Below are 26,449 nucleotides of genomic sequence, written 5' to 3'. Positions count from 1 at the left end.
GAGAGAGTCAGTGAGAGAGTTAGTGAGTCGGGGAGAGAGTCAGTGAGAGAGTCAGTGAGAGAGTCAGTGAGAGCGTGCGAAAGTCAGTCTGAGAGTCAGTCAGAGAGTGAGTAGCGAGTCACTGAGTCAGTGAGAGAGTCAGTAAGAGAGTCAGAGAGTCAGAGAGTTGGTGAGAGAGTGACTCGGTGAGAGAGTGAGTGAGTCAGTGAGAGAGTCACAGAGAGTCAGTGCGCAAGTGAGTGAAAGAGTCAGTCAGAGAGTCAGTCAGAGAGTCAGTCAGAGAGTCAGTCAGAAGCGAGAGTCACTGAGTCAGTGAGAGAGTCAGTGAGAGAGTGACTCGGTGAGATAGTGAGTGAGTGGGAGAGTCAGTGAGAGAGTCACTGAGAGTGTCAGTGCGCAAGTGAGTGTGAGAGTAAGTGAAAGAGTCAGTGTGTGAGTCAGTGAGTCAGTGTGAGAGTCAGTAAGAGAGTCAGTGAGTGAGAGAGTGAGTCAGTGAGAGCTTCGGTGAGAGAGTGAGTCAGTGAGAGAATCAGTGAGAGAGTGAGTAGAGAGAGTCACTGAGTCAGTGAGAGAATCAGTGAGAGAGTCAGTGCGCGAGTGAGTGAGAGAGTCAGTGAGAGAGTGAGTAGCGAGATTCAGTGAGAGAGTGAGTAGCGAGATTCACTGAGTCAGTGAGTGAGAGAGTCAGTGAGTGAGAGAGTCAGTGAGTGAGAGAGTCAGTGAGTGAGAGAGTCAGTGAGGGTGTCAGTGAGAGAGTCAGTGAGAGAGGCAGTGAGAGAGTCAATGAGTGAGTGAGAGAGTCAGTCAGTGAGAGAGTCAGTGCGCAAGTGAGTGAGAGAGTCAGTGAGAGAGTCAATGAATGAGTGAGAGAGTCAGTCAGTGAGAGAGTCAGTGAGAGAGTGAGTAGAGAGAGTCACTGAGTCATTGAGAGAGTCAGTAAGAGAGTCAGTGAGTGAGAGAGTGAGAGTCGGTGAGATAGTGAGTTAGTGGGAGAGTCAGTGAGAGAGTCACTGAGAGAGTCAGTACGCAAGTGAGTGTGAGAGTAAGTGAAAGAGTCAGAGAAAGTCAGTGAGTGAGTCAGTGTGAGAGTGAGTAGCGAGAGTCAGTGAGTGAGTAGCGAGAGTCACTGAGTCAGTGAGAGAGTCAGTCAGTGAGAGATTCGGTGAGTCAGTGAGTGAGTCAGTGAGTGAGTCAGTGAGTGAGTCAGTGAGTGAGTCAGTGAGTGAGTCAGTGAGTGAGTCAGTGAGTGAGTCAGTGAGTGCGTCAGTGAGTGCGTCAGTGAGTGCGTCAGTGAGAGAATCAGTGAGAGAGTGAGTAGAGAGAGTCAGTGAGTCAGTGAGAAAGTCAGTGCGCGAGTGAGTGAGAGAGTGAGTAGCGAGATTCACTGAGTCAGTGAGAGAGTCAGTGAGTGAGAGAGTCGGTGAGAGAGTCAGTGAGAGAGTCAGTGAGGGAGTCAGTGAGGGAGTCAGTGAGGGAGTCAGTGAGAGAGTGCGAGAGATCAGTGCGCAAGTGAGTGAGAGAGTGAGTGAGAGTGTCACTGAGAGAGTCAGTACGCAAGTGAGTGTGAGAGTAAGTGAAAGAGTCAGAGAAAGTCAGTGAGTGAGTCAGTGTGAGAGTCAGTCAGAGAGTCAGTGAGTGAGTGAGTAGCGAGAGTCACTGAGTCAGTGAGAGAGTCAGTCAGTGAGAGATTCGGTGAGAGAGTGAGTGAGTCAGTGAGAGAGTCAGTGAGAGAATCAGTGAGAGAGTGAGTAGAGAGAGTCAGTGAGTCAGTGAGAAAGTCAGTGCGCGAGTGAGTGAGAGAGTCAGTGAGAGAGTGAGTAGCGAGATTCACTGAGTCAGTGAGAGAGTCAGTGAGTGAGAGAGTCGGTGAGAGAGTGAGTCAGTGAGAGAGTCAGTGAGGGAGTTGAGAGAGTCAGTGAGGGAGTCAGTGAGAGAGTCAGTGAGAGAGTGCGAGAGATCAGTGCGCAAGTGAGTGAGAGAGTCAGTGAGAGAGTCAGTGTGAGAGTCAGTGTGAGAGTCAGTCAGAGAGTCAGTCAGAGAGTCAGTCAGAGAGTCAGTCAGAGAGTCAGTCAGAGAGTCAGTCAGAGAGTCAGTCAGAGAGTCCGTCAGAGAGTCCGTCAGAGAGTCCGTCAGAGAGTCCGTCAGAGAGTCCGTCAGAGAGTCCGTCAGAGAGTCCGTCAGAGAGTCCGTCAGAGAGTCCGTCAGAGAGTCCGTCAGAGAGTAGCGAGAGTCACTGAGTCAGTGAGAGAGTCAGTCAGTGAGAGAGTCAGTGAGAGAGTCAGTGAGAGAGTCAGTGAGAGAGTCAGTGAGAGAGTCAGTGAGAGAGTCAGTGAGAGAGTCAGTGAGAGAGTCAGTGAGAGAGTCAGTGAGAGAGTCAGTGAGAGAGTCAGTGAGAGAGTCAGTGAGAGAGTCAGTGAGAGAGTCAGTGTGAGAGTCAGTGTGAGAGTCAGTGAGAGAGTCAGTGAGAGAGTCAGTGAGAGAGTCAGTGAGAGAGTCAGTGAGAGAGTCAGTGAGAGAGTCAGTGAGAGAGTCAGTGAGAGAGTCAGTGAGAGAGTCAGTGAGAGAGTCAGTGAGAGAGTCAGTGAGAGAGACAGTGAGAGAGTCAGTGAGAGAGTCAGTGAGAGAGTCAGTGAGAGAGTCAGTGAGAGAGTCAGTGAGAGAGTCAGTGAGAGAGTCAGTGAGAGATTCAGTGAGAGAGTGAGTAGCGAGATTCACTGAGTCAGTGAGTGAGAGAGTCAGTGAGTGAGAGAGTCAGTCAGTGAGGGAGTTGAGCGAATCAGTGAGGGAGATAGTGAGAGAGTCAGTCAGGGTGTCAGTGAGAGAGTCAGTGAGAGAGAGAGAGTCAGTGAGTTAGTGAGTGAGTCAGTGAATGAGAGAGAGTCAGTGAGTTAGTGAGTGAGTCAGTGAATGAGAGAGAGTCAGTGAGAGAGTCAGTGAGTGAGAGAGAGTCAGTGTGGGAGTCAGTGAGAGAGTCAGTGAGAGAGTGAGTAGCGAGAGTCACTGAGTCAGTGAGAGAGTCAGTAAGAGAGTCAGAGAGTCGGTGAGAGAGTGACTCGGTGAGATAGTGAGTGAGTGGGAGAGTCAGTGAGAGAGTCACTGAGAGAGTCTGAGAGCAAGTGAAAGAGTCAGTGTGAGAGTCAGTCAAAGAGTCAGTGAGTGAGTGAGTAGCGAGAGTCACTGAGTCAGTGAGAGAGTCAGTAAGAGAGTTAGTGAGTGAGAGAGTCAGTCAGTGAGAGATTCGGTGGGCGAGTGAGTCAGTGAGAGAGTGAGTAGAGAGAGTCAGTGAGTCAGTGAGAGAGTCTGTGAGAGAGTCAGTGCGCAAGTGAGTGAGAGAGTCAGTGAGAGAGTGAGTAGCGAGATTCACTGAGTCAGTGAGAGAGTCAGTCGGTGAGAGAGTGAGTCAGTGAGAGAGTCAGTGAGAGAGTCAATGAGGGAGTTGAGCGAGTCAGTGAGGGAGTTAGTGAGAGAGTCAGTGAGAGAGTGCGAGAGTCAGTGCGCAAGTGAGTGAGAGAGTCAGTGAGAGAGTCAGTGAGAGAGTCAGTGAGAGAGTCAGTGAGAGAGTCAGTGAGAGAGTCAGTGAGAGAGTCAGTGAGAGGGTCAGTGAGTCAGTCAGTGAGAGAGTGAGAGAGAGAGTCAGTGAGCGAGTCAGTGAGGGACTGAGTGAAACAGCGAGTCAGTGAGAGAGTCAGGGACGCAGTGAGTGAGACAGTGAGAGAGTCAGTGACAGAGTCAGTGAGTCAGTGAGAGAGTCATTGAGAGAGTGAGTAGAGAGAGTCACTGAGTCAGTGAGAGTCAGTGAGTGAGAGAGTCAGGGAGTGAGTGAGTAACGAGAGTCACTGAGTCAGTGAGAGAGTCAGTAAGAGAGTCGGTGAGAGAGTGAGTCGGTGAGAGAGTGAGTCGGTGAGAGAGTGAGTCACTGAGTGAGTCAGTGAGAGAGTCAGTGAGAGAGTTAGTGAGTCGGGGAGAGAGTCAGTGAGAGAGTCAGTGAGAGAGTCAGTGAGAGCGTGCGAAAGTCAGTCTGAGAGTCAGTCAGAGAGTGAGTAGCGAGTCACTGAGTCAGTGAGAGAGTCAGTAAGAGAGTCAGAGAGTCAGAGAGTTGGTGAGAGAGTGACTCGGTGAGAGAGTGAGTGAGTCAGTGAGAGAGTCACAGAGAGTCAGTGCGCAAGTGAGTGAAAGAGTCAGTCAGAGAGTCAGTCAGAGAGTCAGTCAGAGAGTCAGTCAGAAGCGAGAGTCACTGAGTCAGTGAGAGAGTCAGTGAGAGAGTGACTCGGTGAGATAGTGAGTGAGTGGGAGAGTCAGTGAGAGAGTCACTGAGAGTGTCAGTGCGCAAGTGAGTGTGAGAGTAAGTGAAAGAGTCAGTGTGTGAGTCAGTGAGTCAGTGTGAGAGTCAGTAAGAGAGTCAGTGAGTGAGAGAGTGAGTCAGTGAGAGCTTCGGTGAGAGAGTGAGTCAGTGAGAGAATCAGTGAGAGAGTGAGTAGAGAGAGTCACTGAGTCAGTGAGAGAATCAGTGAGAGAGTCAGTGCGCGAGTGAGTGAGAGAGTCAGTGAGAGAGTGAGTAGCGAGATTCAGTGAGAGAGTGAGTAGCGAGATTCACTGAGTCAGTGAGTGAGAGAGTCAGTGAGTGAGAGAGTCAGTGAGTGAGAGAGTCAGTGAGTGAGAGAGTCAGTGAGGGTGTCAGTGAGAGAGTCAGTGAGAGAGGCAGTGAGAGAGTCAATGAGTGAGTGAGAGAGTCAGTCAGTGAGAGAGTCAGTGCGCAAGTGAGTGAGAGAGTCAGTGAGAGAGTCAATGAATGAGTGAGAGAGTCAGTCAGTGAGAGAGTCAGTGAGAGAGTGAGTAGAGAGAGTCACTGAGTCATTGAGAGAGTCAGTAAGAGAGTCAGTGAGTGAGAGAGTGAGAGTCGGTGAGATAGTGAGTTAGTGGGAGAGTCAGTGAGAGAGTCACTGAGAGAGTCAGTACGCAAGTGAGTGTGAGAGTAAGTGAAAGAGTCAGAGAAAGTCAGTGAGTGAGTCAGTGTGAGAGTGAGTAGCGAGAGTCAGTGAGTGAGTAGCGAGAGTCACTGAGTCAGTGAGAGAGTCAGTCAGTGAGAGATTCGGTGAGTCAGTGAGTGAGTCAGTGAGTGAGTCAGTGAGTGAGTCAGTGAGTGAGTCAGTGAGTGAGTCAGTGAGTGAGTCAGTGAGTGAGTCAGTGAGTGAGTCAGTGAGTGAGTCAGTGAGTGAGTCAGTGAGTGCGTCAGTGAGTGCGTCAGTGAGTGCGTCAGTGAGAGAATCAGTGAGAGAGTGAGTAGAGAGAGTCAGTGAGTCAGTGAGAAAGTCAGTGCGCGAGTGAGTGAGAGAGTGAGTAGCGAGATTCACTGAGTCAGTGAGAGAGTCAGTGAGTGAGAGAGTCGGTGAGAGAGTCAGTGAGAGAGTCAGTGAGGGAGTCAGTGAGGGAGTCAGTGAGGGAGTCAGTGAGAGAGTGCGAGAGATCAGTGCGCAAGTGAGTGAGAGAGTGAGTGAGAGTGTCACTGAGAGAGTCAGTACGCAAGTGAGTGTGAGAGTAAGTGAAAGAGTCAGAGAAAGTCAGTGAGTGAGTCAGTGTGAGAGTCAGTCAGAGAGTCAGTGAGTGAGTGAGTAGCGAGAGTCACTGAGTCAGTGAGAGAGTCAGTCAGTGAGAGATTCGGTGAGAGAGTGAGTGAGTCAGTGAGAGAGTCAGTGAGAGAATCAGTGAGAGAGTGAGTAGAGAGAGTCAGTGAGTCAGTGAGAAAGTCAGTGCGCGAGTGAGTGAGAGAGTCAGTGAGAGAGTGAGTAGCGAGATTCACTGAGTCAGTGAGAGAGTCAGTGAGTGAGAGAGTCGGTGAGAGAGTGAGTCAGTGAGAGAGTCAGTGAGGGAGTTGAGAGAGTCAGTGAGGGAGTCAGTGAGAGAGTCAGTGAGAGAGTGCGAGAGATCAGTGCGCAAGTGAGTGAGAGAGTCAGTGAGAGAGTCAGTGTGAGAGTCAGTCAGAGAGTCAGTCAGAGAGTCAGTCAGAGAGTCAGTCAGAGAGTCAGTCAGAGAGTCAGTCAGAGAGTCAGTCAGAGAGTCCGTCAGAGAGTCCGTCAGAGAGTCCGTCAGAGAGTCCGTCAGAGAGTCCGTCAGAGAGTCCGTCAGAGAGTCCGTCAGAGAGTCCGTCAGAGAGTCCGTCAGAGAGTCCGTCAGAGAGTCCGTCAGAGAGTCCGTCAGAGAGTCCGTCAGAGAGTAGCGAGAGTCACTGAGTCAGTGAGAGAGTCAGTCAGTGAGAGAGTCAGTGAGAGAGTCAGTGAGAGAGTCAGTGAGAGAGTCAGTGAGAGAGTCAGTGAGAGAGTCAGTGAGAGAGTCAGTGAGAGAGTCAGTGAGAGAGTCAGTGAGAGAGTCAGTGAGAGAGGCAGTGAGAGAGGCAGTGAGAGAGTTCGAGTCCCAGTGGGAGAGTCCCAGTGGGAGAGTCCCAGTGGGAGAGTCAGTGAGAGAGTCAGTGAGAGAGTCAGTGAGAGAGTCAGTGAGAGAGTCAGTGAGAGAGTCAGTGAGAGAGTCAGTGAGAGAGTCAGTGAGAGAGTCAGTGAGAGAGTCAGTGAGAGAGTCAGTGAGTGAGTCAGTGAGTCAGTGAGTCAGTGAGTCAGTGAGTCAGTGAGTCAGTGAGTCAGTGAGTCAGTGAGTGAGTCAGTGAGAGAGTGAGTAGAGGGAGTCACTGAGTCAGTGAGAGAGTCAGTCAGTGAGTCAATGTGAGAGTCAGTGAGAGAGTCAGTGAGAGAGTCAGTGTGAGAGTCAGTGTGAGAGTCAGTGTGAGAGTCAGTGAGAGAGTCAGTGAGTGAGTGAGTAGCGAGAATCACTGAGTCAGTGAGTGATAGAGTCAGTGAGTGATAGAGTCAGTGAGTGATAGAGTCAGTGAGTGATAGAGTCAGTGAGTGAGAGAGTCAGTGAGTGAGAGAGTCGGTGAGAGAGTCGGTGAGAGAGTCGGTGAGAGAGTCGGTGAGAGAGTCGGTGAGAGAGTCGGTGAGAGAGTCGGTGAGAGAGTCGGTGAGAGAGTCGGTGAGTGAGTGCGTCAGTGAGAGAGTCAGTGAGTGAGAGAGTCAGTGAGGGAGTCAGTGAGCGAGTCAGTGAGAGAGTGGGTAGCAAGAGTCACTGAGTCAGTAAGAGAGTCAGTGAGTGAGAGAGTGAGAGAGTCGTTGAGAGAGTGACTCGGTGAGATAGTGAGTTAGTGGGAGAGTCAGTGAGAGTGTCAGTGCGCAAGTGAGTGTGAGAGTAAGTGAAAGAGTCAGTGTGAGAGTCAGTCAGAGAGTCAGTGAGTGAGTCAGTGTGAGAGTCAGTCAGAGAGTCAGTGAGTGAGTAAGTAGCAAGAGTCACTGAGTCAGTGAGAGAGTCAGTAAGAGAGTCAGTGAGTGAGTCAGTGAGAGAATCAGTGAGAGAGTGAGTAGAGAGTTAGTGAGTCAGTGAGAGAGTCAGTGAGTGAGAGAGTCAGTGAGTGAGCGAGTCAGTGAGTGAGCGAGTCAGTCAGTGAGGGAGTTGAGAGAGTGAGAGAGTCAGTGCGCAAGTGAGTGAGAGAGTCAGTGAGTGAGTCAGTGAGTGAGTCAGTGAGTGAGTCAGTGAGTGAGTCAGTGGGAGAGTGAGTAGAGGGAGTCACTGAGTCAGTCAGTGAGAGTCAGTGTGAGAGTCAGTGTGAGAGTCAGTGAGAGAGTCAGTGAGAGAGTCAGTGAGAGAGTCAGTGAGAGAGTCAGTGAGTGAGTGAGTAACGAGAGTCACTGAGTCAGTAAGAGAGTCATTGCGTGAGAGAGTCATTGCGTGAGAGAGTCATTGCGTGAGAGAGTCAGTCAGTGAGAGAGTCAGTCAGTGAGAGAGTGCGAGAGTCAGTGCGCAAGTGAGTGAGAGAGTCAGTGGGAGAGTCAGAGAAAGTCAGTGAGAGAATCAGTGAGAGAGTGAGTAGAGAGATTCACTGAGTCAGTGAGAGAGTCAGTGAGTGAGAGAGTCAGTGAGAGAGGCAGTGAGAGAGGCAGTGAGAGAGGCAGTGAGAGAGTCAGTGAGAGAGTCAGTGGGAGAGTCGGTGAGAGAGTGACTCGGTGAGAGAGTGAGTCAGTGAGAGAGTCAGTTAGAGAGTCAGTGAGAGAGTCAGTGAGAGAGTCAGTGAGAGAGTCAGTGAGAGAGTCAGTGAGAGAGTCAGTGAGAGAGTGAGTGAGTGAGAGAATCAGTGAGAGAGTGAGTCGAGAGAGTCACTGAGTCAGAGAGAGATTCAGTCAGAGAGTCAGTCAGTGAGAGAGTCGGTGAGAGAGTCAGTGCGCGTGTGAGTGAGAGAGTCAGTGAGAGAGTCAGTGAGAGAGTGAGTAGCGAGATTCACTGACTCAGGGAGAGGGTCAGTAAGAGAGTCAGTGAGTGAGAGAGTCAGTGAGTGAGAGAGTCAGTGAGTGAGAGAGTCAGTCAGTGAGAGAGTCGGTGAGAGAGTGACTCGGTGAGAGAGTGAGTGAGTCTGTGAGTGAGTCTGTGAGTGAGTCTGTGAGTGAGTCTGTGAGTGAGTCGGTGAGGGAGTCAGTGAGAGAGTCAGTGGGAGAGTCAGTGAGAGAGTCAGTGAGAGAGTCAGTGAGAGAGTCAGTGAGAGAGTCAGTGAGAGAGTCAGTGAGAGAGTCAGTGAGAGAGTCAGTGAGAGAGTCAGTGAGAGAGTCAGAGAGAGAGTCAGTGGGAGAGTCAGTGGGAGAGTCAGTGAGAGAGTCAGTGAGAGAGTCAGTGAGAGAGTCAGTGAGAGAGTCAGTGAGAGAGTCAGTGAGAGAGTCAGTGAGAGAGTGCGGGAGTCAGTGCGCGAGTGAGTGAGAGAGAGTCAGTGAGTGAGAGAGAGTCAGTGAGAGAGTCAGTGAGAGAGTCAGTGAGAGAGTCAGTGAGTCAGTGAGAGAGTCAGTGAGTGAGAGAGAGTCAGTGAGTGAGTCAGTGAGTGAGAGAGAGTCAGTGAGTGAGAGAGAGTCAGTGAGAGAGTCAGTGAGTGAGAGAGAGTCAGTGAGTGAGTCAGTGAGTGAGAGAGAGTCAGTGAGAGAGTCAGTCAGTGAGTCTGAGTGAGAGAGAGTCAGTGAGTCAGTGAGAGAGTCAGTGAGTGAGTCAGTGAGAGAGTCATTGAGAGAGTGAGTAGAGAGAATCACAGAGTCAGTGAGAATCAGTGAGTGAGAGAGTCTTGGAGTGAGTCAGTGAGAGAGTCAGTGAGGGTGTCAGTGAGTGAGTCAGTGTGTCAGTGAGAGAGAGAGTCAGTGAGTGTTAGTGAGTGAGTCAGTGAGAGTCAGTGAGTGAGTGAGTAACGAGAGTCACTGAGTCAGTAAGAGAGTCGATGAGAGAGTCGGTGTGAGTGAGTCAGTGAGAGTCAGTGCGGGAGTCAGTGCGAGAGTCAGTGCGCGAGTGAGTGAGTGAGTGAGAGAGAGTCAGTGAGTGAGTCAGTGTGGGAGTCAGTGAGAGAGTCAGTGAGAGAGTGAGTAGCGAGAGTCACTGTCAGTGAGAGAGTCAGAGAGTCGGTGTGAGGGTGTGTGAGTGAGTCAGTGAGAGAGTCACAGAGAGTCAGTGCGCAAGTGAGTGAAAGAGTCAGTGAGAGTCAGTGGGTGAGTCAGTGACTCAGTGTGAGAGTAAGTGAAAGAGTCAGTGAGAGTCAGTCAGAGTGTCAGTCAGAGAGTCAGTGAGTGAGTGAGTAGCGAGAGTCACTGAGTCAGTGAGAGAGTCAGTAAGAGTGTCAGTGAGTGAGAGAGTCAGTGAGAGATTCGGTGAGAGAGTGAGTCAGTGAGTGAGTGAGGGAGTCAGTGAGAGAGTGTGTAGCGAGAGTCACTGAGTCAGTGAGAGAGTCAGTGAGAGAGTGTGTAGCGAGAGTCACTGAGTCAGTGAGAGAGTCAGTAAGAGAGTCAGAGAGTCGGTGAGAGAGTGACTCGGTGAGATAGTGAGTGAGTGGGAGAGTCAGTGAGAGAGTCAGTGAGAGAGTCAGTGAGAGAGTCAGTGCGCAAGTCAGTGAGAGAGTCAGTGAGAGAGTCAGTGAGAGAGTCAGTGTGAGAGTCAGTGTGAGAGTCAGTGTGAGAGTCAGTGTGAGAGTCAGTGTGAGAGTCAGTGAGAGAGTCAGTGAGAGAGTCAGTGAGAGAGTCAGTGAGAGAGTCAGTGAGAGAGTCAGTGAGAGAGTCAGTGAGAGAGTCAGTGAGAGAGTCAGTGAGAGAGTCAGTGAGAGAGACAGTGAGAGAGTCAGTGAGAGAGTCAGTGAGAGAGTCAGTGAGAGAGTCAGTGAGAGAGTCAGTGAGAGAGTCAGTGAGAGAGTCAGTGAGAGAGTCAGTGAGAGAGTCAGTGAGAGAGTCAGTGAGAGAGTCAGTGAGAGAGTCAGTGAGAGATTCAGTGAGAGAGTGAGTAGCGAGATTCACTGAGTCAGTGAGTGAGAGAGTCAGTGAGTGAGAGAGTCAGTCAGTGAGGGAGTTGAGCGAATCAGTGAGGGATATAGTGAGAGAGTCAGTCAGGGTGTCAGTGAGAGAGTCAGTGAGAGAGAGAGAGTCAGTGAGTTAGTGAGTGAGTCAGTGAATGAGAGAGAGTCAGTGAGTTAGTGAGTGAGTCAGTGAATGAGAGAGAGTCAGTGAGAGAGTCAGTGAGTGAGAGAGAGTCAGTGTGGGAGTCAGTGAGAGAGTCAGTGAGAGAGTGAGTAGCGAGAGTCACTGAGTCAGTGAGAGAGTCAGTAAGAGAGTCAGAGAGTCGGTGAGAGAGTGACTCGGTGAGATAGTGAGTGAGTGGGAGAGTCAGTGAGAGAGTCACTGAGAGAGTCTGAGAGCAAGTGAAAGAGTCAGTGTGAGAGTCAGTCAAAGAGTCAGTGAGTGAGTGAGTAGCGAGAGTCACTGAGTCAGTGAGAGAGTCAGTAAGAGAGTTAGTGAGTGAGAGAGTCAGTCAGTGAGAGATTCGGTGGGCGAGTGAGTCAGTGAGAGAGTGAGTAGAGAGAGTCAGTGAGTCAGTGAGAGAGTCTGTGAGAGAGTCAGTGCGCAAGTGAGTGAGAGAGTCAGTGAGAGAGTGAGTAGCGAGATTCACTGAGTCAGTGAGAGAGTCAGTCGGTGAGAGAGTGAGTCAGTGAGAGAGTCAGTGAGAGAGTCAATGAGGGAGTTGAGCGAGTCAGTGAGGGAGTTAGTGAGAGAGTCAGTGAGAGAGTGCGAGAGTCAGTGCGCAAGTGAGTGAGAGAGTCAGTGAGAGAGTCAGTGAGAGAGTCAGTGAGAGAGTCAGTGAGAGAGTCAGTGAGAGAGTCAGTGAGAGAGTCAGTGAGAGAGTCAGTGAGAGGGTCAGTGAGTCAGTCAGTGAGAGAGTGAGAGAGAGAGTCAGTGAGCGAGTCAGTGAGGGACTGAGTGAAACAGCGAGTCAGTGAGAGAGTCAGGGACGCAGTGAGTGAGACAGTGAGAGAGTCAGTGACAGAGTCAGTGAGTCAGTGAGAGAGTCATTGAGAGAGTGAGTAGAGAGAGTCACTGAGTCAGTGAGAGTCAGTGAGTGAGAGAGTCAGGGAGTGAGTGAGTAACGAGAGTCACTGAGTCAGTGAGAGAGTCAGTAAGAGAGTCGGTGAGAGAGTGAGTCGGTGAGAGAGTGAGTCGGTGAGAGAGTGAGTCGGTGAGAGAGTGAGTCACTGAGTGAGTCACTGAGTGAGTCACTGAGTGAGTCACTGAGAGAGTCAGTGAGAGAGTTAGTGAGTCGGGGAGAGAGTCAGTGAGAGAGTCAGTGAGAGAGTCAGTGAGAGAGTCAGTGAGAGCGTGCGAAAGTCAGTCTGAGAGTCAGTCAGAGAGTGAGTAGCGAGTCACTGAGTCAGTGAGAGAGTCAGTAAGAGAGTCAGTGAGTCAGAGAGTCAGAGAGTTGGTGAGAGAGTGACTCGGTGAGAGAGTGAGTGAGTCAGTGAGAGAGTCACAGAGAGTCAGTGCGCAAGTGAGTGAAAGAGTCAGTCAGAGAGTCAGTCAGAGAGTCAGTCAGAGAGTCAGTCAGAAGCGAGAGTCACTGAGTCAGTGAGAGAGTCAGTGAGAGAGTGACTCGGTGAGATAGTGAGTGAGTGGGAGAGTCAGTGAGAGAGTCACTGAGAGTGTCAGTGCGCAAGTGAGTGTGAGAGTAAGTGAAAGAGTCAGTGTGTGAGTCAGTGAGTCAGTGTGAGAGTCAGTAAGAGAGTCAGTGAGTGAGAGAGTCAGTCAGTGAGAGCTTCGGTGAGAGAGTGAGTCAGTGAGAGAATCAGTGAGAGAGTGAGTAGAGAGAGTCACTGAGTCAGTGAGAGAATCAGTGAGAGAGTCAGTGCGCGAGTGAGTGAGAGAGTCAGTGAGAGAGTGAGTAGCGAGATTCAGTGAGAGAGTGAGTAGCGAGATTCACTGAGTCAGTGAGTGAGAGAGTCAGTGAGTGAGAGAGTCAGTGAGTGAGAGAGTCAGTGAGTGAGAGAGTCAGTGAGGGTGTCAGTGAGAGAGTCAGTGAGAGAGGCAGTGAGAGAGTCAATGAGTGAGTGAGAGAGTCAGTCAGTGAGAGAGTCAGTGCGCAAGTGAGTGAGAGAGTCAGTGAGAGAGTCAATGAATGAGTGAGAGAGTCAGTCAGTGAGAGAGTGAGTAGAGAGAGTCACTGAGTCATTGAGAGAGTCAGTAAGAGAGTCAGTGAGTGAGAGAGTGAGAGAGTGAGAGTCGGTGAGATAGTGAGTTAGTGGGAGAGTCAGTGAGAGAGTCACTGAGAGAGTCAGTACGCAAGTGAGTGTGAGAGTAAGTGAAAGAGTCAGAGAAAGTCAGTGAGTGAGTCAGTGTGAGAGTGAGTAGCGAGAGTCAGTGAGTGAGTAGCGAGAGTCACTGAGTCAGTGAGAGAGTCAGTCAGTGAGAGATTCGGTGAGTCAGTGAGTGAGTCAGTGAGTGAGTCAGTGAGTGAGTCAGTGAGTGAGTCAGTGAGTGAGTCAGTGAGTGCGTCAGTGAGTGCGTCAGTGAGAGAATCAGTGAGAGAGTGAGTAGAGAGAGTCAGTGAGTCAGTGAGAAAGTCAGTGCGCGAGTGAGTGAGAGAGTGAGTAGCGAGATTCACTGAGTCAGTGAGAGAGTCAGTGAGAGAGTCAGTGAGTGAGAGAGTCGGTGAGAGAGTCAGTGAGAGAGTCAGTGAGGGAGTCAGTGAGGGAGTCAGTGAGAGAGTGCGAGAGATCAGTGCGCAAGTGAGTGAGAGAGTGAGTGAGAGTGTCACTGAGAGAGTCAGTACGCAAGTGAGTGTGAGAGTAAGTGAAAGAGTCAGAGAAAGTCAGTGAGTGAGTCAGTGTGAGAGTCAGTCAGAGAGTCAGTGAGTGAGTGAGTAGCGAGAGTCACTGAGTCAGTGAGTCAGTCAGTGAGAGATTCGGTGAGAGAGTGAGTGAGTCAGTGAGTGCGTCAGTGAGAGAATCAGTGAGAGAGTGAGTAGAGAGAGTCAGTGAGTCAGTGAGAAAGTCAGTGCGCTAGTGAGTGAGAGAGTCAGTGAGAGAGTGAGTAGCGAGATTCACTGAGTCAGTGAGAGAGTCAGTGAGTGAGAGAGTCGGTGAGAGAGTGAGTCAGTGAGAGAGTCAGTGAGGGAGTTGAGAGAGTCAGTGAGGGAGTCAGTGAGAGAGTCAGTGAGAGAGTGCGAGAGATCAGTGCGCAAGTGAGTGAGAGAGTCAGTGAGAGAGTCAGTGTGAGAGTCAGTGTGAGAGTCAGTCAGAGAGTCAGTCAGAGAGTCAGTCAGAGAGTCAGTCAGAGAGTCAGTCAGAGAGTCCGTCAGAGAGTCCGTCAGAGAGTCCGTCAGAGAGTCCGTCAGAGAGTCCGTCAGAGAGTCCGTCAGAGAGTCCGTCAGAGAGTCCGTCAGAGAGTCCGTCAGAGAGTCCGTCAGAGAGTAGCGAGAGTCACTGAGTCAGTGAGAGAGTCAGTCAGTGAGAGAGTCAGTGAGAGAGTCAGTGAGAGAGTCAGTGAGAGAGTCAGTGAGAGAGTCAGTGAGAGAGTCAGTGAGAGAGTCAGTGAGGGAGTTGAGAGAGTCAGTGAGGGAGTCAGTGAGAGAGTCAGTGAGAGAGTGCGAGAGATCAGTGCGCAAGTGAGTGAGAGAGTCAGTGTGAGAGTCAGTGTGAGAGTCAGTGTGAGAGTCCGTCAGAGAGTCCGTCAGAGAGTCCGTCAGAGAGTCCGTCAGAGAGTCCGTCAGAGAGTCCGTCAGAGAGTCCGTCAGAGAGTCCGTCAGAGAGTCCGTCAGAGAGTCCGTCAGAGAGTCCGTCAGAGAGTCCGTCAGAGAGTCCGTCAGAGAGTAGCGAGAGTCACTGAGTCAGTGAGAGAGTCAGTCAGTGAGAGAGTCAGTGAGAGAGTCAGTGAGAGAGGCAGTGAGAGAGGCAGTGAGAGAGTTCGAGTCCCAGTGGGAGAGTCCCAGTGGGAGAGTCCCAGTGGGAGAGTCCCAGTGGGAGAGTCCCAGTGGGAGAGTCCCAGTGGGAGAGTCAGTGAGAGAGTCAGTGAGAGAGTCAGTGAGTCAGTGAGTCAGTGAGTAAGTGAGTTAGTGAGTGAGTCAGTGAGAGAGTGAGTAGAGGGAGTCACTGAGTCAGTGAGAGAGTCAGTCAGTGAGTCAATGTGAGAGTCAGTGAGAGAGTCAGTGTGAGAGTCAGTGTGAGAGTCAGTGTGAGAGTCAGTGAGAGAGTCAGTGAGTGAGTGAGTAGCGAGAATCACTGAGTCAGTGAGTGATAGAGTCAGTGAGTGATAGAGTCAGTGAGTGATAGAGTCAGTGAGTGATAGAGTCAGTGAGTGAGAGAGTCGGTGAGAGAGTCGGTGAGAGAGTCGGTGAGAGAGTCGGTGAGAGAGTCGGTGAGAGAGTCGGTGAGTGAGTGCGTCAGTGAGAGAGTCAGTGAGTGAGAGAGTCAGTGAGGGAGTCAGTGAGCGAGTCAGTGAGAGAGTGGGTAGCAAGAGTCACTGAGTCAGTAAGAGAGTCAGTGAGTGAGAGAGTGAGAGAGTCGTTGAGAGAGTGACTCGGTGAGATAGTGAGTTAGTGGGAGAGTCAGTGAGAGTGTCAGTGCGCAAGTGAGTGTGAGAGTAAGTGAAAGAGTCAGTGTGAGAGTCAGTCAGAGAGTCAGTGAGTGAGTCAGTGTGAGAGTCAGTCAGAGAGTCAGTGAGAGAGTCAGTGAGGGAGTTGAGAGAGTGAGAGAGTCAGTGCGCAAGTGAGTGAGAGAGTCAGTGAGTGAGTCAGTGAGTGAGTCAGTGAGTGAGTCAGTGGGAGAGTGAGTAGAGTGAGTCACTGAGTCAGTCAGTGTGAGAGTCAGTGAGAGAGTCAGTGAGAGAGTCAGTGAGTCAGTGTGAGAGTCAGTGTGAGAGTCAGTGAGAGAGTCAGTGAGAGAGTCAGTGAGAGAGTCAGTGAGAGAGTCAGTGAGGGAGTTGAGAGAGTGAGAGAGTCAGTGCGCAAGTGAGTGAGAGAGTCAGTGAGTGAGTCAGTGAGTGAGTCAGTGAGTGAGTCAGTGGGAGAGTGAGTAGAGGGAGTCACTGAGTCAGTCAGTGAGAGAGTCAGTGAGAGAGTCAGTGAGAGAGTCAGTGAGAGAGTCAGTGAGAGAGTCAGTGAGAGAGTCAGTGAGTCAGTGTGAGAGTCAGTGCGCAAGTGAGTGAGAGAGTCAGTGAGAGAGTCAGTGAGAGAGTCAGTGAGAGAGTCAGTGAGAGAGTCAGTGAGAGAGTCAGTGAGTCAGTGTGAGAGTCAGTGAGTGAGTGAGTAACGAGAGTCACTGAGTCAGTAAGAGAGTCATTGCGTGAGAGAGTCATTGCGTGAGAGAGTCATTGCGTGAGAGAGTCAGTCAGTGAGAGAGTCAGTCAGTGAGAGAGTGCGAGAGTCAGTGCGCAAGTGAGTGAGAGAGTCAGTGGGAGAGTCAGAGAAAGTCAGTGAGAGAATCAGTGAGAGAGTGAGTAGAGAGATTCACTGAGTCAGTGAGAGAGTCAGTGAGTGAGAGAGGCAGTGAGAGAGGCAGTGAGAGAGGCAGTGAGAGAGGCAGTGAGAGAGTCAGTGAGAGAGTCAGTGGGAGAGTCGGTGAGAGAGTGACTCAGTGAGTGAGTCAGTGAGTGAGTCAGTGAGTGAGTCAGTGAGAGAGTCAGTGAGAGAGTCAGTGAGAGAGTCAGTGAGAGAGTCAGTGAGAGAGTCAGTGAGAGAGTCAGTGAGAGAGTCAGTGAGAGAGTCAGTGAGAGAGTGAGTGAGTGAGTGAGAGAATCAGTGAGAGAATCAGTGAGAGAGTGAGTCGAGAGAGTCACTGAGTCAGAGAGAGATTCAGTCAGAGAGTCAGTCAGTGAGAGAGTCAGTGAGAGAGTCAGTGAGAGAGTGAGTAGCGAGATTCACTGACTCAGGGAGAGGGTCAGTAAGAGAGTCAGTGAGTGAGAGAGTCAGTGAGTGAGAGAGTCAGTCAGTGAGAGAGTCGGTGAGAGAGTGACTCGGTGAGAGAGTGAGTGAGTCTGTGAGTGAGTCTGTGAGTGAGTCTGTGAGTGAGTCACTGAGAGAGTCGGTGAGGGAGTCAGTGAGAGAGTCAGTGAGAGAGTCAGTGAGAGAGTCAGTGAGAGAGTCAGTGAGAGAGTCAGTGAGAGAGTCAGTGAGAGAGTCAGTGAGAGAGTCAGTGGGAGAGTCAGTGAGAGAGTCAGTGGGAGAGTCAGTGAGAGAGTCAGTGGGAGAGTCAGTGAGAGAGTCAGTGGGAGAGTCAGTGAGAGAGTCAGTGAGAGAGTCAGTGGGAGTGTCAGTGAGAGAGTCAGTGAGAGAGTCAGTGAGAGAGTCGGTGGGAGAGTCGGTGAGAGAGTCAGTGAGAGAGTCGGTGGGAGAGTCGGTGAGAGAGTCGGTGGGAGAGTCGGTGAGAGAGTCGGTGAGAGAGTCGGTGAGAGAGTCGGTGGGAGAGTCGGTGGGAGAGTCGGTGGGAGAGTCGGTGGGAGAGTCGGTGAGAGAGTCGGTGAGAGAGTCGGTGAGAGAGTCGGTGAGAGAGTCGGTGAGAGAGTCGGTGAGAGCGTCGGTGAGAGAGTCGGTGAGGGAGTCGGTGAGAGAGTCGGTGAGAGAGTCGGTGAGAGAGTCAGTGAGAGAGTCAGTGAGAGAGTCAGTGAGAGAGTGAGTAGCGAGAGTCACTGAGTCAGAGAGAGAGTCAGTAAGAGAGTCAGTGAGTGAGAGAGTCAGTCAGTGAGAGAGTCGGTGAGAGAGTCAGTGCGCGAGTGAGTGAGAGAGTCAATGAGAGAGTCAGTGCGCGAGTGAGTGAGAGTCAGTGAGAGAGTGAGTAGCGAGATTCACTGACTCAGGGAGAGAGTCAGTAAGAGAGTCAGTGAGTGCGAGAGTCAGTCAGTGAGAGAGTCGGTGAGAGAGTAACTCGGTGAGAGAGTGAGTGAGTCAGTCAGTAAAAGAGTCAGTGAGAGAGTCGGTGAGAGAGTGAGTGAGTCAGTCAGAGAGTCAGTCAAAGAGTGCGAGAGTCAGTGCGAGAGTCAGTGCGAGAGTCAGTGGGAGAGTCAGTGGGAGAGTCAGTGGGAGAGTCAGTGGGAGAGTCAGTGGGAGAGTCAGTGGGAGAGTCAGTGAGAGAGTGCGAGAGTCAGTGCGCAAGTGAGTGAGTCAGTGAGAGTCAGTGACAGAGTCAGTGAGTGTGTCAGTGAGTGAGTAAGTGAGTCAGTGAGTGAGTCAGTGAGTGAGTCAGTGAGAGTGAGTAGAGAGAGTCACTGAGTCAGTGAGAGTCAGTGGGAGAGAGTCAATGAGAGAGTCAGTGAGAGTGAGTAGCGAGAGTCACTGAGTCAGTGAGAGAGTCAGTGAGTGAGAGAGAGTCAGTGAGAGAGAGTCAGTGAGAGAGTGAGTGAGTCAGTGGGAGAGTCAGTGGGAGAGTCAGTGGGAGAGTCAGTGGGAGAGTCAGTGGGAGAGTCAGTGGGAGAGTCAGTGGGAGAGTCAGTGGGAGAGTCAGTGGGAGAGTCAGTGGGAGAGTCAGTGGGAGAGTCAGTGAGAGAGTCAGTGAGAGAGTCAGTGAGAGAGTCAGTGAGAGAGTCAGTGAGAGAGTCAGTGAGAGAGTCAGTGAGAGAGTCAGTGAGAGAGTAGAGTCAGTGAGAGAGTAGAGTCAGTGAGAGAGTCAGTGAGAGAGTAGAGTCAGTGAGAGAGTCAGTGAGAGAGTCAGTGAGTCAGTGAGAGAGTCAGTGAGTCAGTGAGTCAGTGAGAGAGTCAGTGAGTCAGTGAGAGAGTCAGTGAGTCAGTGAGAGAGTCAGTGAGAGAGTCAGTGAGTCAGTGAGAGAGTCAGTGAGAGAGTGTGAGAGTCAGTGCGCAAGTGAGTGAGAGAGTCAGTGAGAGAGTCAGTGAGAGAGTCAGTGAGAGAGTCAGTGAGAGAGTCAGTGAGAGAATCAGTGAGAGTGAGTAGAGAGAGTCAGTGAGTCAGAGAGAGAGTCAGTAAGAGATTCAGTGAGTGAGGGAGTCAGTCAGTGAGAGAGTCGGTGAGAGAGTCAATGCGCGAGTGAGTGAGAGAGTCAGTGAGAGAGTGAGTAGCGAGAGTCACTGAGTCATTGAGAGAGTCAGTGAGTGAGAGAGTCGGTGAGAGAGTGGGAAAGTCAGTGGGAGAGTCAGTGAGAGAGTCAGTGAGTCAGTGTGAGAGTCAGTCAGAGAGTCAGTGAGTGAGTAAGTAGCGAGAGTCACTGAGTCAGTGAGAGAGTCAGTGAGTGAGAGAGTCAGTGAGTGAGAGAGTCAGTGAGTGAGAGAGTCAGTGAGTGAGAGAGTCAGTGAGTGAGAGAGTCAGTGAGAGAGTGAGAGAGTGAGAGAGTGAGTGAGTGAGTCAGTGAGTCAGTGAGAGAGTCAGTGAGGGAGTCAGTGAGAGAATCAGTGAGAGAGTGATTAGAGAGAGTCACTGAGTCAGTGAGAGAGTGAGTAGCGAGAGTCACTGAGTCAGAGAAAGAATCAGTAAGAGAGTCAGTGATTGAGAGAGTCAGTGAGTGAGAGAGTCAGTCAGTGAGAGAGTCGGTGAGAGAGTAACTCGGTGAGAGAGTGAGTGAGTCAGTCAGTAAAAGAGTCAGTGACAGAGTCGGAGAGTCAGTGAGAGAGTCAGTGAGAGAGAGAGTCAGTGAGGGAGTTGAGAGAATCAGTGAGGGAGTCAGTGAGAGAGTGCGAGAGTCAGTGCGCAAGTGAGTGAGAGAGTCGGTGAGAGAGTGACTCGGTGAAAGAGTGAGTCAGTGAGTGAGTGAGAGAGTCAGTCAGTGAGAGAGTGAGTCAGTGAGAGAGTCAGTGAGAGAGTCAGTGAGAGAGTGAGTAGCGAGAGTCACTGAGTCAGAGAGAGAGTCAGTAAGAGAGTCAGTGAGTGAGAGAGTCAGTCAGTGAGAGAGTCGGTGAGAGAGTCAGTGCGCGAGTGAGTGAGAGAGTCAGTGCGCGAGTGAGTGAGAGAGTCAATGAGAGAGTGAGTAGCGAGATTCACTGAGTCAGTGAGAGAGTCAGTAAGAGAGTCAGTCAGTGAGAGAGTCGGTGAGAGAGTCACTCGGTGAGAGAGTGAGTGAGTCAGTCAGTGAGTCAGTCAGTGAGAGAGTCAGTGAGAGAGTCGGTGAGTCAGTCAGAGAGTCAGTCAGAGAGTCAGTCAAAGAGTGCGAGAGTTAGTGCGAGAGTTAGTGCGAGAGTCAGTGCGCGAGTAAGTGAGAGAGTCAGTGAGAGAGTGAGTAGCGAGATTCACTGAGTCAGTGAGTGAGAGAGTCAGTGAGTGTGAGAGTCAGTGCGCAAGTGAGTGGGAGAGTCAGTGGGAGAGTCAGTGAGAGAGTGCGAGAGTCAGTGCGCGAGTGAGTGAGTCAGTGACAGAGTCAGTGAGTGAGTCAGTGAGTGAGTCAGTGAGAGAGTCAGTGAGAGAGTCAGTGAGAGGGTCAGTGAGTCAGTCAGTGAGAGAGTGAGAGAGAGAGTCAGTGAGCGAGTCAGTGAGGGACTGAGTGAAACAGCGAGTCAGTGAGAGAGTCAGGGACGCAGTGAGTGAGACAGTGAGAGAGTCAGTGACAGAGTCAGTGAGTCAGTGAGAGAGTCATTGAGAGAGTGAGTAGAGAGAGTCACTGAGTCAGTGAGAGTCAGTGAGTGAGAGAGTCAGGGAGTGAGTGAGTAACGAGAGTCACTGAGTCAGTGAGAGAGTCAGTAAGAGAGTCGGTGAGAGAGTGAGTCGGTGAGAGAGTGAGTCGGTGAGAGAGTGAGTCACTGAGCGAGTCAGTGAGAGAGTCAGTGAGAGAGTTAGTGAGTCGGGGAGAGAGTCAGTGAGAGAGTCAGTGAGAGAGTCAGTGAGAGCGTGCGAAAGTCAGTCTGAGAGTCAGTCAGAGAGTGAGTAGCGAGTCACTGAGTCAGTGAGAGAGTCAGTAAGAGAGTCAGAGAGTCAGAGAGTTGGTGAGAGAGTGACTCGGTGAGAGAGTGAGTGAGTCAGTGAGAGAGTCACAGAGAGTCAGTGCGCAAGTGAGTGAAAGAGTCAGTCAGAGAGTCAGTCAGAGAGTCAGTCAGAGAGTCAGTCAGAAGCGAGAGTCACTGAGTCAGTGAGAGAGTCAGTGAGAGAGTGACTCGGTGAGATAGTGAGTGAGTGGGAGAGTCAGTGAGAGAGTCACTGAGAGTGTCAGTGCGCAAGTGAGTGTGAGAGTAAGTGAAAGAGTCAGTGTGTGAGTCAGTGAGTCAGTGTGAGAGTCAGTAAGAGAGTCAGTGAGTGAGAGAGTGAGTCAGTGAGAGCTTCGGTGAGAGAGTGAGTCAGTGAGAGAATCAGTGAGAGAGTGAGTAGAGAGAGTCACTGAGTCAGTGAGAGAATCAGTGAGAGAGTCAGTGCGCGAGTGAGTGAGAGAGTCAGTGAGAGAGTGAGTAGCGAGATTCAGTGAGAGAGTGAGTAGTGAGTGAGAGAGTCAGTGAGTGAGAGAGTCAGTGAGTGAGAGAGTCAGTGAGTGAGAGAGTCAGTGAGGGTGTCAGTGAGAGAGTCAGTGAGAGAGGCAGTGAGAGAGTCAATGAGTGAGTGAGAGAGTCAGTCAGTGAGAGAGTCAGTGCGCAAGTGAGTGAGAGAGTCAGTGAGAGAGTCAATGAATGAGTGAGAGAGTCAGTCAGTGAGAGAGTCAGTGAGAGAGTGAGTAGAGAGAGTCACTGAGTCATTGAGAGAGTCAGTAAGAGAGTCAGTGAGTGAGAGAGTGAGAGTCGGTGAGATAGTGAGTTAGTGGGAGAGTCAGTGAGAGAGTCACTGAGAGAGTCAGTACGCAAGTGAGTGTGAGAGTAAGTGAAAGAGTCAGAGAAAGTCAGTGAGTGAGTCAGTGTGAGAGTGAGTAGCGAGAGTCAGTGAGTGAGTAGCGAGAGTCACTGAGTCAGTGAGAGAGTCAGTCAGTGAGAGATTCGGTGAGTCAGTGAGTGAGTCAGTGAGTGAGTCAGTGAGTGAGTCAGTGAGTGCGTCAGTGAGTGCGTCAGTGAGAGAATCAGTGAGAGAGTGAGTAGAGAGAGTCAGTGAGTCAGTGAGAAAGTCAGTGCGCGAGTGAGTGAGAGAGTGAGTAGCGAGATTCACTGAGTCAGTGAGAGAGTCAGTGAGTGAGAGAGTCGGTGAGAGAGTCAGTGAGAGAGTCAGTGAGGGAGTCAGTGAGGGAGTCAGTGAGGGAGTCAGTGAGAGAGTGCGAGAGATCAGTGCGCAAGTGAGTGAGAGAGTGAGTGAGAGTGTCACTGAGAGAGTCAGTACGCAAGTGAGTGTGAGAGTAAGTGAAAGAGTCAGAGAAAGTCAGTGAGTGAGTCAGTGTGAGAGTCAGTCAGAGAGTCAGTGAGTGAGTGAGTAGCGAGAGTCACTGAGTCAGTGAGAGAGTCAGTCAGTGAGAGATTCGGTGAGAGAGTGAGTGAGTCAGTGAGAGAGTCAGTGAGAGAATCAGTGAGAGAGTGAGTAGAGAGAGTCAGTGAGTCAGTGAGAAAGTCAGTGCGCGAGTGAGTGAGAGAGTCAGTGAGAGAGTGAGTAGCGAGATTCACTGAGTCAGTGAGAGAGTCAGTGAGTGAGAGAGTCGGTGAGAGAGTGAGTCAGTGAGAGAGTCAGTGAGGGAGTTGAGAGAGTCAGTGAGGGAGTCAGTGAGAGAGTCAGTGAGAGAGTGCGAGAGATCAGTGCGCAAGTGAGTGAGAGAGTCAGTGAGAGAGTCAGTGAGAGAGTCAGTGTGAGAGTCAGTGTGAGAGTCAGTCAGAGAGTCAGTCAGAGAGTCAGTCAGAGAGTCAGTCAGAGAGTCCGTCAGAGAGTCCGTCAGAGAGTCCGTCAGAGAGTCCGTCAGAGAGTCCGTCAGAGAGTCCGTCAGAGAGTAGCGAGAGTCACTGAGTCAGTGAGAGAGTCAGTCAGTGAGAGAGTCAGTGAGAGAGTCAGTGAGAGAGTCAGTGAGAGAGTCAGTGAGAGAGTCAGTGAGAGAGTCAGTGAGAGAGGCAGTGAGAGAGGCAGTGAGAGAGTTCGAGTCCCAGTGGGAGAGTCCCAGTGGGAGAGTCCCAGTGGGAGAGTCAGTGAGAGAGTCAGTGAGAGAGTCAGTGAGAGAGTCAGTGAGAGAGTCAGTGAGAGAGTCAGTGAGAGAGTCAGTGAGTGAGTCAGTGAGTCAGTGAGTTAGTGAGTGAGTCAGTGAGAGAGTGAGTAGAGGGAGTCACTGAGTCAGTGAGAGAGTCAGTCAGTGAGTCAATGTGAGAGTCAGTGAGAGAGTCAGTGAGAGAGTCAGTGTGAGAGTCAGTGTGAGAGTCAGTGTGAGAGTCAGTGAGAGAGTCAGTGAGTGAGTGAGTAGCGAGAATCACTGAGTCAGTGAGTGATAGAGTCAGTGAGTGATAGAGTCAGTGAGTGATAGAGTCAGTGAGTGAGAGAGTCGGTGAGAGAGTCGGTGAGAGAGTCGGTGAGAGAGTCGGTGAGAGAGTCGGTGAGAGAGTCGGTGAGAGAGTCGGTGAGAGAGTCGGTGAGAGAGTCGGTGAGTGAGTGCGTCAGTGAGAGAGTCAGTGAGTGAGAGAGTCAGTGAGGGAGTCAGTGAGCGAGTCAGTGAGAGAGTGGGTAGCAAGAGTCACTGAGTCAGTAAGAGAGTCAGTGAGTGAGAGAGTGAGAGAGTCGTTGAGAGAGTGACTCGGTGAGATAGTGAGTTAGTGGGAGAGTCAGTGAGAGTGTCAGTGCGCAAGTGAGTGTGAGAGTAAGTGAAAGAGTCAGTGTGAGAGTCAGTCAGAGAGTCAGTGAGTGAGTCAGTGTGAGAGTCAGTCAGAGAGTCAGTGAGTGAGTAAGTAGCAAGAGTCACTGAGTCAGTGAGAGAGTCAGTAAGAGAGTCAGTGAGTGAGTCAGTGAGAGAATCAGTGAGAGTGAGTAGAGAGTTAGTGAGTCAGTGAGAGAGTCAGTGAGTGAGAGAGTCAGTGAGTGAGCGAGTCAGTGAGTGAGCGAGTGAGTCAGTGAGAGAGTCAGTGAGAGAGTCAGTGAGAGAGTCAGTGAGAGAGTCAGTGAGAGAGTCAGTGAGGGAGTTGAGAGAGTGAGAGAGTCAGTGCGCAAGTGAGTGAGAGAGTCAGTGAGTGAGTCAGTGAGTGAGTCAGTGAGTGAGTCAGTGAGTGAGTCAGTGGGAGAGTGAGTAGAGGGAGTCACTGAGTCAGTCAGTGAGAGTCAGTGTGAGAGTCAGTGAGAGAGTCAGTGAGAGAGTCAGTGAGTCAGTGTGAGAGTCAGTGAGAGAGTCAGTGAGTGAGTGAGTAACGAGAGTCACTGAGTCAGTAAGAGAGTCATTGCGTGAGAGAGTCATTGCGTGAGAGAGTCATTGCGTGAGAGAGTCAGTCAGTGAGAGAGTCAGTCAGTGAGAGAGTGCGAGAGTCAGTGCGCAAGTGAGTGAGAGAGTCAGTGGGAGAGTCAGAGAAAGTCAGTGAGAGAATCAGTGAGAGAGTGAGTAGAGAGATTCACTGAGTCAGTGAGAGAGTCAGTGAGTGAGAGAGTCAGTGAGAGAGGCAGTGAGAGAGGCAGTGAGAGAGGCAGTGAGAGAGTCAGTGAGAGAGTCAGTGGGAGAGTCGGTGAGAGAGTGACTCGGTGAGAGAGTGAGTCAGTGAGAGAGTCAGTGAGAGAGTCAGTGAGAGAGTCAGTGAGAGAGTCAGTGAGAGAGTGAGTGAGAGAGTGAGTGAGTGAGAGAATCAGTGAGAGAGTGAGTCGAGAGAGTCACTGAGTCAGAGAGAGATTCAGTCAGAGAGTCAGTCAGTGAGAGAGTCGGTGAGAGAGTCAGTGCGCGTGTGAGTGAGAGAGTCAGTGAGAGAGTCAGTGAGAGAGTGAGTAGCGAGATTCACTGACTCAGGGAGAGGGTCAGTAAGAGAGTCAGTGAGTGAGAGAGTCAGTGAGTGAGAGAGTCAGTGAGTGAGAGAGTCAGTCAGTGAGAGAGTCGGTGAGAGAGTGACTCGGTGAGAGAGTGAGTGAGTCTGTGAGTGAGTCTGTGAGTGAGTCTGTGAGTGAGTCTGTGAGTGAGTCTGTGAGTGAGTCGGTGAGGGAGTCAGTGAGAGAGTCAGTGGGAGAGTCAGTGAGAGAGTCAGTGAGAGAGTCAGTGAGAGAGTCAGTGAGAGAGTCAGTGAGAGAGTCAGTGAGAGAGTCAGTGAGAGAGTCAGTGGGAGAGTCAGTGAGAGAGTCAGTGAGAGAGTCAGTGAGAGAGTCAGAGAAAGTCAGTGAGTGAGTCAGTGTGAGAGTCAGTCAGAGAGTCAGTGAGTGAGTGAGTAGCGAGAGTCACTGAGTCAGTGAGAGAGTCAGTCAGTGAGAGATTCGGTGAGAGAGTGAGTGAGTCAGTGAGTGCGTCAGTGAGAGAATCAGTGAGAGAGTGAGTAGAGAGAGTCAGTGAGTCAGTGAGAAAGTCAGTGCGCGAGTGAGTGAGAGAGTCAGTGAGAGAGTGAGTAGCGAGATTCACTGAGTCAGTGAGAGAGTCAGTGAGTGAGAGAGTCGGTGAGAGAGTGAGTCAGTGAGAGAGTCAGTGAGGGAGTTGAGAGAGTCAGTGAGGGAGTCAGTGAGAGAGTCAGTGAGAGAGTGCGAGAGATCAGTGCGCAAGTGAGTGAGAGAGTCAGTGAGAGAGTCAGTGTGAGAGTCAGTGTGAGAGTCAGTCAGAGAGTCAGTCAGAGAGTCAGTCAGAGAGTCAGTCAGAGAGTCCGTCAGAGAGTCCGTCAGAGAGTCCGTCAGAGAGTAGCGAGAGTCACTGAGTCAGTGAGAGAGTCAGTCAGTGAGAGAGTCAGTGAGAGAGTCAGTGAGAGAGTCAGTGAGAGAGTCAGTGAGAGAGTCAGTGAGAGAGTCAGTGAGGGAGTTGAGAGAGTCAGTGAGGGAGTCAGTGAGGGAGTCAGTGAGAGAGTGCGAGAGATCAGTGCGCAAGTGAGTGAGAGAGTCAGTGAGAGAGTCAGTGTGAGAGTCAGTGTGAGAGTCAGTCAGAGAGTCAGTCAGAGAGTCAGTCAGAGAGTCAGTCAGAGAGTCCGTCAGAGAGTCCGTCAGAGAGTCCGTCAGAGAGTCCGTCAGAGAGTCCGTCAGAGAGTCCGTCAGAGAGTCCGTCAGAGAGTCCGTCAGAGAGTAGCGAGAGTCACTGAGTCAGTGAGAGAGTCAGTCAGTGAGAGAGTCAGTGAGAGAGTCAGTGAGAGAGGCAGTGAGAGAGTCAGTGAGAGAGGCAGTGAGAGAGGCAGTGAGAGAGTTCGAGTCCCAGTGGGAGAGTCCCAGTGGGAGAGTCCCAGTGGGAGAGTCCCAGTGGGAGAGTCCCAGTGGGAGAGTCCCAGTGGGAGAGTCCCAGTGGGAGAGTCAGTGAGAGAGTCAGTGAGAGAGTCAGTGAGAGAGTCAGTGAGAGAGTCAGTGAGAGAGTCAGTGAGTGAGTCAGTGAGTCAGTGAGTAAGTGAGTTAGTGAGTGAGTCAGTGAGAGAGTGAGTAGAGGGAGTCACTGAGTCAGTGAGAGAGTCAGTCAGTGAGTCAATGTGAGAGTCAGTGAGAGAGTCAGTGTGAGAGTCAGTGTGAGAGTCAGTGTGAGAGTCAGTGAGAGAGTCAGTGAGTGAGTGAGTAGCGAGAATCACTGAGTCAGTGAGTGATAGAGTCAGTGAGTGATAGAGTCAGTGAGTGATAGAGTCAGTGAGTGATAGAGTCAGTGAGTGAGAGAGTCGGTGAGAGAGTCGGTGAGAGAGTCGGTGAGAGAGTCGGTGAGAGAGTCGGTGAGTGAGTGCGTCAGTGAGAGAGTCAGTGAGTGAGAGAGTCAGTGAGGGAGTCAGTGAGCGAGTCAGTGAGAGAGTGGGTAGCAAGAGTCACTGAGTCAGTAAGAGAGTCAGTGAGTGAGAGAGTGAGAGAGTCGTTGAGAGAGTGACTCGGTGAGATAGTGAGTTAGTGGGAGAGTCAGTGAGAGTGTCAGTGCGCAAGTGAGTGTGAGAGTAAGTGAAAGAGTCAGTGTGAGAGTCAGTCAGAGAGTCAGTGAGTGAGTCAGTGTGAGAGTCAGTCAGAGAGTCAGTGAGAGAGTCAGTGAGGGAGTTGAGAGAGTGAGAGTCAGTGCGCAAGTGAGTGAGAGAGTCAGTGAGTGAGTCAGTGAGTGAGTCAGTGAGTGAGTCAGTGAGTGAGTCAGTGGGAGAGTGAGTAGAGTGAGTCACTGAGTCAGTCAGTGTGAGAGTCAGTGAGAGAGTCAGTGAGAGAGTCAGTGAG

This window comes from Pristiophorus japonicus, chromosome 8, assembly GCF_044704955.1.
Source record: "Pristiophorus japonicus isolate sPriJap1 chromosome 8, sPriJap1.hap1, whole genome shotgun sequence".
Taxonomy (NCBI): domain Eukaryota; kingdom Metazoa; phylum Chordata; class Chondrichthyes; family Pristiophoridae; genus Pristiophorus; species Pristiophorus japonicus.
Note: the sequence above shows the minus strand (reverse complement) of the source record.